The 10,472-nt window shown below is 46.7% G+C and overlaps 1 protein-coding gene across 3 annotated transcripts in view; it reads left to right on the top strand.

The window, feature by feature from the left end:
- The first annotated feature begins 2,407 nt into the window (after positions 1–2,407).
- LOC132390374 (gastrula zinc finger protein XlCGF26.1-like) overlaps positions 2,408–10,472 on the top strand; it is a 31,172-nt gene continuing 23,107 nt past the window's right edge. For all 3 annotated transcript variants that reach the window (XR_009510881.1, XM_059962991.1, XM_059962992.1), the window contains exon 1: positions 2,408–2,517. The gene's annotated coding sequence lies outside the window, so the exon portion shown is untranslated. The remainder of the gene's footprint in view (positions 2,518–10,472) is intronic.

The following is a 10,472-nucleotide window of genomic DNA, read 5'->3' as shown; positions in this document are numbered from 1 at the left end:
TTTTGTACCATTCTCTCTGGAAGATAATGATATCAAACACCTTTGCCCTGGGCAACAAGTAGCTTTCACATCAAATGTGCCAGACTCCAGTGAGACAGACTACTGCCCTTCCCTTCATATTCATTGGGATTTCATTCACTGAGTTCAACACCGTCAGTCATTGGGGGAGACTTCAGGGGAAATATTTATGTACAATACAGAAACTGGTGATACCTGTGTGTATTGTGGTGATGCAAAAGTTGTTGGAGAGTTTACAAGAGGGAAGAATTGGAGTGCTATTTGGAAATCTGACTTTTTAAAGCATAATTTAGCAAGCAAACCACTTATGGACAAAGTGCAAAAGCACTGGAGAGAAAATCCTTCATTACCCTTTACAGGCCTGTGACATGGTGTGAGAGGGCAGATGAACTGAATCGAGCCCAGAGGAGATCACAGTTCTTACAGACAGTGATTTGCTGGCTGTTAAAATGAATACCTCTCTATATAAAATTCGCAGTGCACATGTCGTCACTGGGTAAAAGAATGCACAGTACAAGATTTCTGTGCACACTGGTGATTACAAATTAGAGGGGACATTGGTGGGGAGAACTCCAGTGTCCCTGACACCCTCACCTACAAGATGTGCACCCAGCTGCACTTTGAGGAGTTGGAGCTGAAAACGGATGAATTGTGGATCATCCAGCAGTTGGAGGGGGTGATAGATATGACATGAAGAGAGGTGAGTTACACCTAAGGTGCAGGAGACAGGAAACTAGGTGAGAGACGTGAAGGGGAATGAAGTTAAATAGCCATCGCAGAGTACTCTTGTTGCCATCCCACACAACAGCCAGGTGGGCCGCTTTAGAAACTGTTGGGGATGGAGGGATTACCTGGCAGAGGAAAGTCAAACGGGTGATAGGGGATTCGTTAGTTAGGTGAACAGAACAGAGGGGATAAAAGGTCAGTTTTGATGGTGTCAAAAGGACCTGACAAGTGTGGTTTGGGATAGGCCGTTTTCTGGCAAAGGAGTACTTGGTAAGTGGGAGGCCTTCAGAAGTGACATTTTTGAGAGTGTAGAGTTCGTATGCTGAAAGGTAACTGGTGCAGGGAGCCTTGGTTTTCAAGAGATATTGAGGCCCCCGATATTTTGTTCCTCTAAATGCCTCAGACTGTTGGGTGCTACCAAGACTCATTAATGACAACAGTATCATAATTCCACCCCCGAGCTCATCGGACTTATTTTTAGTCGTCTTCTGTTGGTTTCTAAAAGCTTCCAATAGTTTTTGCTCTTTTGTTTGCCCTCTCTTTGGCTTTTATGTTGGCTTTGGCTTCTCATTTCAGCCACGGTTGTGTCTTCCTGCCTTTACAATGCTTCCACTTCTTTGGGATGTATCGATCACTCAGCTCCTGAATTGCTCCCAGAAACTCCAGCCATTGTTGCTCCGTTGTCACTCCTATCTTTCCCTTCCAAGCAAGTTTAGCCAGCTTCTGTCACAGAAACATGGAGAAGTTCAGTACGGAAACAGGCTATTTGCCCAATCCATTCAATGCCAAACAAACATTTAAACTGTCTAATGCAACTAACTGCACCGGGACCATCGCCCGCCATACCCCTACCATCCAGGCTCCCATCCAAACTTCTTTTAAATGGTGAAACCGAACTCATATTCACCACTTGTGCTGGCATCTCACTGCACGCTCTCACGACCATTTCAGTAAAGAGCTTTTCCAAATGTTCCCATTAAATTTTCACTTCCCCGCTTACCCATGATCTATGGTTGTCATCGCACCCATCCTCAGTGGAAAAAGCTGCTTACCTGTACCCTATCTATACTGTCATAACGTTGTCTATTCCCAACAAATCCTCAAAGAAATGTATAATATCTTTGTTTATGTTTAGAGCCTTTTTCAGATGTATAGGATGATGAGGGACACTGATCGTGTGGATAGCCAGAGGTTTTTACCCCAGGGCTGAAATGGCTAATGTGAGGGAGCATAGTTTCAAGGTGCTTGAAAGTTGATATGGAGGGGATGTCAGGGGTAACTTTATTTACACTGAGAGTTGTGGGTGCATAGAACGGATTGCAGGCTATTTGTGTGAGAGTGTTTCAGTTACTTTGGGGCCAGGAACCCATGCAGCTCAGTGGGAACAGGGAACAATACCAACGGAGAGAGTCAAACTGAGCCAGGTCACAGATTGGAGACGGCATTCTTAAAGAGACAGGAAGAGCATCAGGGAATTGATGGTCATTCCAGATACCAGCACTGTGCCCAGTTAAAGGTGATTTCTCTCTCCAACTTGGGTTAAACTTCACTGAAACAGTGTGATGCCAGCTCACACCTTGACAACTCAAGGAATCTCATCTGAAATGTTGTCCTACACCCATTGATGGATTTTGTAAATCTTTTTACAGGTTAAAAATGACAAGGAATTTGCCTACGGGAATCTCGAACACAACACGCCAGATTTGCTGTCTCTGTCCAGATATTTAAGAAGTGGAGCAAGAGATTTACTCGATCATCCTTCCTGCTCAGACGGTAGGTAGGGATTCACTCAATCATCTGACCAACTGACATGCCTATTAGTTTACATGGGGGGAGCCCATTCATCTGCTCAGACAGTGGGAATGGATTCACTCGGTCATCTCAACTGAAGGTACATCAGCAAGTTCACACTGGGCAAGGCCATTCACCTGTTCTGTGAGTGAGAAGGGATTCAGTTGGTCTTCCCACCTGCGGACACACCAGTCAGTTCACACTGGGCAGAGGCTGGTCATCTGAGGAATTTGTGGAGAAGGATTGACTCGGTCATCTGTCCTAATGGCTCACCAGCGAGTTCACACCGGGGAGAGGCCGTTCACCTGCTCGGACTGTGGGAAAGGATTCACTTCCACATATAAGTTACTGAGACACCAGTCAGTTCACACCGGGGAGAGGCCATTCACCTGCTCAGACTGTGGGAAGGGATTCGCTCAGACATCTCAACTGAAGGTACATCAGCGAGTTCACACTGGGGAGAGGCCATTCACCTGCTCAGACTGTGGGAAGGGATTCGCTCAGTCATCTCAACTGAAGGAACATCAGCAAGTTCACACTGGGGAGAGGCCATTCACCTGCTTGGACTGCGGGATGGGATTCATTTCATCATATAAGTTACTGAAACACCGGTCAGTTCACACCGGAGAGTGGCCGTTCACCTGCTCAGACTGCGGAAAGGGATTCACTGAGTTACCTCAACTTCAGGTACATCAGCGAGTTCACACCAGAGAGAGGCCATTCACCTGCTCAAACTGTGGGAAGGGATTCGCTCAGTCATCTCAACTGAAGGTACATCAGCGAGTTCACACTGGAGAGTGGCCAATAACCTGCTCGGACTGTGGGATAGGATTCGCTTCGTCATCCCATCTGAAGATACATCAGCGAGTTCACACTGGTGAGAGGCCGTTCACCTGCTCAGACTGTGGGAAGGGATTCACTTCATCATCCCATCTGAAGATACATCAGCGAGTTCACACTGGGGAGAGGCCATTCACCTGCTCAGACTGTGGGAAGGGATTCATTTCATCATCCCATCTGAAGGTACATCAGCGAGTTCACACTGGGAAGAGGCCGTTCACCTGCTCGGACTGTGGGAAAGGATACTCTCAGTTATCTCAACTGAAGGCACACCAGGGAGTTCACACCGGCGAGTGGCCAATCACCTGCTCGGACTGCGGGAAGGGATTTGCTTCGTCATCCCATCTGAAGATACATCAGCGAGTTCATACCGGAAAGTGGCCAATCACCTGCTCAGACTGTGGGAAGGGATTCCCTTCGTTATCCCAACTGAAGATACATCAGCGAGTTCACACTGGTGAGAGACCATTCACCTGCTCAGACTGTGGGAAGGGATTCACTCGATCATCCCATCTGCAGATACATCAGCGAGTTCACACTGGTGAGAGGCCGTTCACTTGCTCAGTCTGTGGGAAGGGTTTCACTTCGTCATCCCAACTGAAGGTACATCAGCAAGTTCACACTGGGGAGAGGCCGTTCACTTGCTCAGAGTGTGGGAAGGGATTCACTCGGTCATCCCAACTACTGGCACACCAGCAAGTTCACACTGGGGAGTGGCCTTTCACCTGCTCAGAATGTGGGAAGGGATTCACTAAGTCATCCACCTTACTGGTACATCGGCGAGTTCACACTGGGGAGAAGCCGTTCACTTGCTCAGAATGTGGGAAGGGATTCACTCAGTCATCCATCCTAAAGGCACACCAGCGCCTTCACACTGGGTAGAGACCAATATGCTTGGACTTTGGGAAGAAATTCTCTCAGCCAAAACAACCAGTGTGCATCATTGAGTTCACACTGGGGAGAGGCCGTTCATCTGCTGTGAATGTAGGAAGCAATTCACTCAGTCATCTAATGTTATGTAGCTTCCAGTTGTGCTGGCAGCTTAACAGAGGGGGTTATAGCCCCCAGTCTGGCCAAACTGAAGAATCTCGTTTGGGTGGATACTGAGCGATGTGTCCCCTGTGTAATCTGCCCTTGGGGTTCATACTCTCTGTGGACTGTCTCTTTAAAGTGCAAAGAGAACCGAGACTGACCTTGGACACGCTGTTGGATTTCTGCAGAAGTGCTGGGTTGCTATGGTGACCAGCTAATGTTTATGTTCTGTGTGGTTAAGCAAGGTCAGAATGATCCCTTACCAACACAGAACAAGCAAGCGACTTCTTACAGAGAAGTCTATTATCCCCCTCCCCCCCATCTTGTGAACTAAATTGAATCTACCACATCATTGTAAGACAATGTCGCTTACCACCTTGGTTTTGGATTTTATATACAGGTGGCTCCCGTTTTTCGGACGTTCGCTTTACGACAGCTCACTGTTACGAAAGACCTACATTAGTACCTGTTTTTGCTAACCAAAGAGGATTTTCACTTTTACGATAAAGATGATGCCTGCTTTATACGTGAGTTTACCCTGAGAAAGACTAGGGTGACCGTGAAGCCTTGTGCGGCAGTTGTGTACGCATGCGTGCACGTGCCGATTTTTTTTCTCTCCAAATCGATTTCAGTTCACTATCTTCCCGATTTTCAGTGAAACTACACCGTACATACAATATTTCTACTTTATCATTCCTACTTTTACTATAGGTTAGTGTTATTTTAGGTTTTATGTGCTATTTGGTATGATTTGGTGGGTTTTCTTTGGGTCTGGGAACATCCAAAATCTTTTCCCATTTAGATTAATGGTAATTGCTTCTTCACTTCATGACATTTCGGCTTACAAATGGTTTCATAGTAACACTCTAGCTTTAGATACCGGGGGAAACCTGTATTCACACCTATATATGCATAACATTGCTAACCCTTGGATTATCTGGTTTAAGTTCACTATTATTAGTAGTTACCAATAAAATTTTGTTTGTTAACTGCAAGTGTGTTTAATTGTTGCTGGTAGTTTTATTGGTTTGCGTCTGTGTGACACCTGAAGTAACAAATTGTACATAATATGTGATTAAACTATTAAGATTTATAATTCTTACTTTGACCAGAGGGTTAGTAAAGAAAACAAAAAAAAAGAAAAAGGGCCCAGTCTCTCCATTCACGTCTTCTCATCTCTCCCCAGCAAAAGGCCATGAAAATCTCTCTTCCAGACTCACAAGAAAGAACATTTCTCTCATTGGATAGTCCCACACTCCAAAACCCTGTTATCTCTAGTCGTAACCTAAACATTGCTGCTGCAGGGAAGCCATTACCTCAGCAGTGAAACCTTACAGTGTGTTACACTTGTGACACACTACCAGGTTCAAACTGGGGAGATAGTTTCAATGAGCTGCATGCTGGATATTTGTCCATCACCGTTGCTGAATGCAATTTCGAGAGCGACTATTGCTGCTGAAATCTGCAATTATTGCTGCTGCTCACCACACCCAGTTCTGCACCCTGGTCACTGGGCATGGGAGGTGTTTCTTCTGCTGCACATTCACCTTTAATGGGGCTGGAGTTTAATATTCTGCATCTGTGACAAATAAACCAGTTCTATTATAAACTCTGTCTTTGGTGCTTAGTGAATTTATAACACAACTGGTGTACTCAGGCCTGCTGAACCCGGCCAGTGAATCTGTTCCACATCAGTCCATTTAAATCCTCCCCTGTTGTTTCCCTTGAATTCTCTGCAGACTGAAAAAGTCGAGATGACTGCAGTTCTAATCTCTGGGCTGATGAAGAATGACATTGTTCGTTAACCTCCTTAATCACAACTTATTTCCACATTATGACTCATTTTCGCTGCTTCTAAAGGGTTGTTGGAAACACCACTGTCCTCTAAAGACTTAAATTGGAATGGGAAACCATAAGTAGGATGTTCAAAGGAGCAGGGTCAGAAACCAGAGGCGGGTCTGCACAGGGCAGAGTTTGGGACTCTGGACGATGGTTCTGGTAAGAACGTATGATGAGGAGAAAGGAATCAACAGTGGGGCATGGCAACGAATGACAGAGTAGCAACACTTGGACGTTAATTGGCAGACAAAATAATTTTGTTATCTGACTGATGAACAATGCCTGTGGTGAGAGGCCCCATTGGTCGAGGCACATGTGTGTGTTGAGAATGGTTATACCTATTGAGGGAGTTATTCTTGCTTGTTTATCCTGTAATATTATATCTGAATGGTTATTTGAGATGATCCTATCTCTAATAATGTATTAATTATCATATAAATTGTGAGATTATGTCCTTAACTGAATCAGGCTTGAATTTATAGTGCCTTAATGAAGTTACCGTGGTCATTCATCCATTTGTATTTTAAAGCAAGATTTTGGTGAATGACATTTTCCACTTGATTGTACCTGCATAAGTAATCAGACTGAGTTAAACTGCTGTAGGATCCTGGAATGTGTTGGATTGTGTCTGGTGTCTCTTGGCATTTTCTGCATTTAGTGTCTTGCTTGCTTGAATTCCATGTATTTCAGATTTTTTTCTTTTTCTTAAACACCTTGTCCTGTATTTCTGCAAGGAACCCCGCTGATTCTGGGAAGGGATCTCCAACTCTCAGTCAGGTGCTCGATGCTTCCTTCACACCATCTAGTCTGCTCAGATCGTTGGGATGTCTCCCATGGAGGGTCATACTCATTCCACTGGTTAATGTTTTCTTCCAGAGTGATGACTTATTGTTCTGAGTTGGCCTCTCATTTAAGTTTTCTGGTCTGTATTTCTTATCACGATTGCATATACACACATGGAGTGCTGAATCCTGTTTATTTTTGATGAAAATATATATTTAGGTTTTATCTGACTGTTGTGTGATTTTTTTTTCATGTGTGTTATTCCTGTTCCTCCTTGTGTCCAAGGTAGTCGTTAATCTAAGTGGGACTTCGTGTAAATAGACTTTTCTAAAGTCTCTTCAGTTCTTATTTGTCTTTGTAAATTTTACTGATTGAAATGGGACCAAGATATTTTCATTAAAAAAGTCAATCTCGGTATTGATGCAAGTGTTTATTGCCTTTGTTGTATTTGTTTCCTATTGAGCTCTGTTTGGCAGGTTTTTTTGAAGCCATGAACTAAATTTTGTCAAAGGTTTTATGGATTTCACACTACTTTCTATTGTCTTTGCTTGTTGATATTCCAGATACGTGGGTATCGAGTCATAAAGAAGAGTCTTGGCCAGGAATGTTGATTCCCATCCATAGATGCTGCTTGACATGCTGAGCTCCTCCAGCACTTTATGTGTCGTTCTCTCCATTTCTGGCATCTGCAGGTCCTCTCGTTTCCCAGATACTTATATGTTTCTTGAAATAACGAGCCGGTAGTAGGGCTGTGTGGCTCTTTTGGTAAAATATTAAATAAACTCATTATAACGAGGTTGTAAAGGGTTGGAAGATGTAGAATCTCTAGGTAGAATAATCGCCCCCTGTGGTGGGGATTTACAGACATTCACCACCCTCAGAGTGGAAACAATTCCCCTCATCTCAGTCCCGGGCAGTCCACCCCGTTTCAGAGACTGGGATCCCTAGTTCAACCGGTAATGAAGTTGTGCATGTCAATGTTCACCTCTCAGTCCTCGATACTCTAAATGAAAGGGTTATCACATTTGATCTTTCTTCATATGATGACCCCACCACACCAGGGATCATTCAGGTGAATCTTCATTGCACTCTCTATAACAAATACTCTCTAACCTCTTTGTTAATCCTCTATGGAATTTCCATATTCTTCAGCCCCGTGTTGCCCCAACCACTCACCTCCCACCCCTGTCACTATTTCCACCTTCCCACCTCCCCCCTCACCTGGATCCACCTCTCACTCCCCGGCTCTTGCCGCATCCCCACCCCTCACCTCTTTTCTCTGACTATTTCCCGTCCACTCTCGGTCCAGAGGGAGGGTCTCGGCCCGAAATGTTGACGGTCCATTTCCCTCCACAGATGGTGTCCGACCCACTGTTCCTCCGGCAGTTTGTTCTTTGGTCTGTAAACCCGTGTTAGTGTGGGGAGCGGGATTTTACACCATATTCCAGGTACAATCTCAACAAAGCCCAAATAATTGTCACTTTGCCCGGACCATTGGCCCCGCTTGCAGGGCAACAGTCTGCCGGTGTTTGCCCCCCATGTGGTGAATCCCTCTGCTCGACACCACCGTGGGCTCAGATATTTCCACAGATGAGTCCCTCCTGTCCCCACCGGGACAAACATCCTGTCCGCCCCCTCTCACACCATCTTCATCCTTTCAATAAAATCCCTCCCTCCCCGGGGAACCGGCATCGAACCGACGGGCCGAGCGGTCTCCTCCTACCTCTCAGCGATACATCAGACTCCGGCCGCAGGAGACGCTTCACAAACGCCCCAACTGCCCTCGGAGGGAAATGGAAATAAATCAGAAAGCGGACTTTTACTTTGAGGTTTTCTCCGCTCTGAGGAGGCGGTCGGCGCTTGAGCGGGAGACGTACTCAGCGGGGTAACGCCCACTCGGCTTTTCCGCCTCCGTGACTGGTTGTAACCAGTGATTGACATCGCTTCGCACCAATGGGAATAACGTAGCTCCTGAATCCTCTGTTGACAGCGGTGGGAGAGGGGCTGGTCACGTGATTATTAGCCCAGCCGTTAAACCGATGAAGCTTGTGCACAGCAGCGCGTGGGTGACGTAAGACACCGCGCACGTGAGGGCAGATCCCGGTGTGGGGAGCCCATGTGTGACGTCAGGCGCGTGGGGGGGTAGGAGCTATGTGACGTCACCTGTGGGAGAGCGCAGGCATTTAAAAGCACCTTAATGGACTTTTCAGTGGGACAACAACATTAATCACGGGTTTCATCACTGAATCCAGAGTTGTTGGATGTAAAGTCCCCTGTTATGTGTCCGGCTGTGCCGTGTTGTTGGTGGAGTGGGCAGCGTGGTGTTTGTCCCGATTCGGGTCACAACACCAGAATTGCCAGCGGGGTCCACACACAGTGTATTAGCCAACAGAAAACCTTTCGTCCCTGCAGTCTTTGTCTCCTGGTAAACTCAACACCCTGACAGTGTGGACCATAGATACCCCTTCCTCTCAGAGTCAGGGGATCATTCAGACAGCTGATCGATATATATTGGTCATTAAAATTCACCCAGATTCGTTTGGACGGATTTGACGTGGAGTTTGGGGTGTCACAATGAAAGGGCCGGATGGCCGAACTCTCTCCGCTGTCCAAACATCCTTCCAGGTGAGGCGACACTTCACCTGTGAATCTTCCGGGGTCGCCCGTTGTGTCCGCTGCTCCCGATGCGGCCGCCTCTACACTGGTGACACCGGCTCCACCGCAGTTGTGCGGGGTAGGAGTGTTTTTTTTTATGTGGGACTCGATGTTATTGTTCCCTTTTGTGCGGAGGGGTGGGTTTTGGGGTTTGATGATTGGGATCCCGTTCTTCTTGAACCGGGGGGTGGGGTGGGAGTTTGATTTTTCTTCCTGAGCGACTTTCATGCTCTTTCTTTGTTTCGTGGTTCTATGGAGAAACAGAAACTCAGTGTTATTTATGGATAGCTGCTCTAATAATAAACTAACCTTTGAACTATCCGCTCCGTGCGGGAGTTCCCGGTGTCCAAACATTTTCATTCTGATTTCCATTCCCGCTGCTACCCGGCCTGCTGTGTTCGGCCAGCGTTTTGTTTGTGTTGCTTTGGATTTCCAGAATCTACAGACTTTGTCGTGTTTGTGATTTACCTCTCCGTTGTCCTTCCGGCCACCGGCCACTGGTGGCGCTGTATAGATCTCCAGCCACTGGTGGCGCTGTGCAGATCTCCGGCCTTCGGAGACGATGTGCAGACCTCCGGCCATCGGTGGTGCTGCGGAGAAACGCCTGCTGAACGCATGCGCGGTGCCGAGTGCCGCTGTTGCTGGCGGTTCTCCGATTCGAGCAGGGATGAGTCGGGAATGATCCCGGTGTTGTGTAGCTGCTGCCGGAGCTGTGGGGGGGGGGGGGGGGGGGGGTGTGGTGGTTTGATTGATAAGTTCGTGGCCTAAGTTGGAAGGCATGAAGTTAT

Source organism: Hypanus sabinus, unplaced genomic scaffold (genome assembly GCF_030144855.1).
Source record: "Hypanus sabinus isolate sHypSab1 unplaced genomic scaffold, sHypSab1.hap1 scaffold_88, whole genome shotgun sequence".
NCBI classification, from domain to species: domain Eukaryota; kingdom Metazoa; phylum Chordata; class Chondrichthyes; order Myliobatiformes; family Dasyatidae; genus Hypanus; species Hypanus sabinus.
This window is presented reverse-complemented; position numbering and strand designations above follow the sequence as displayed.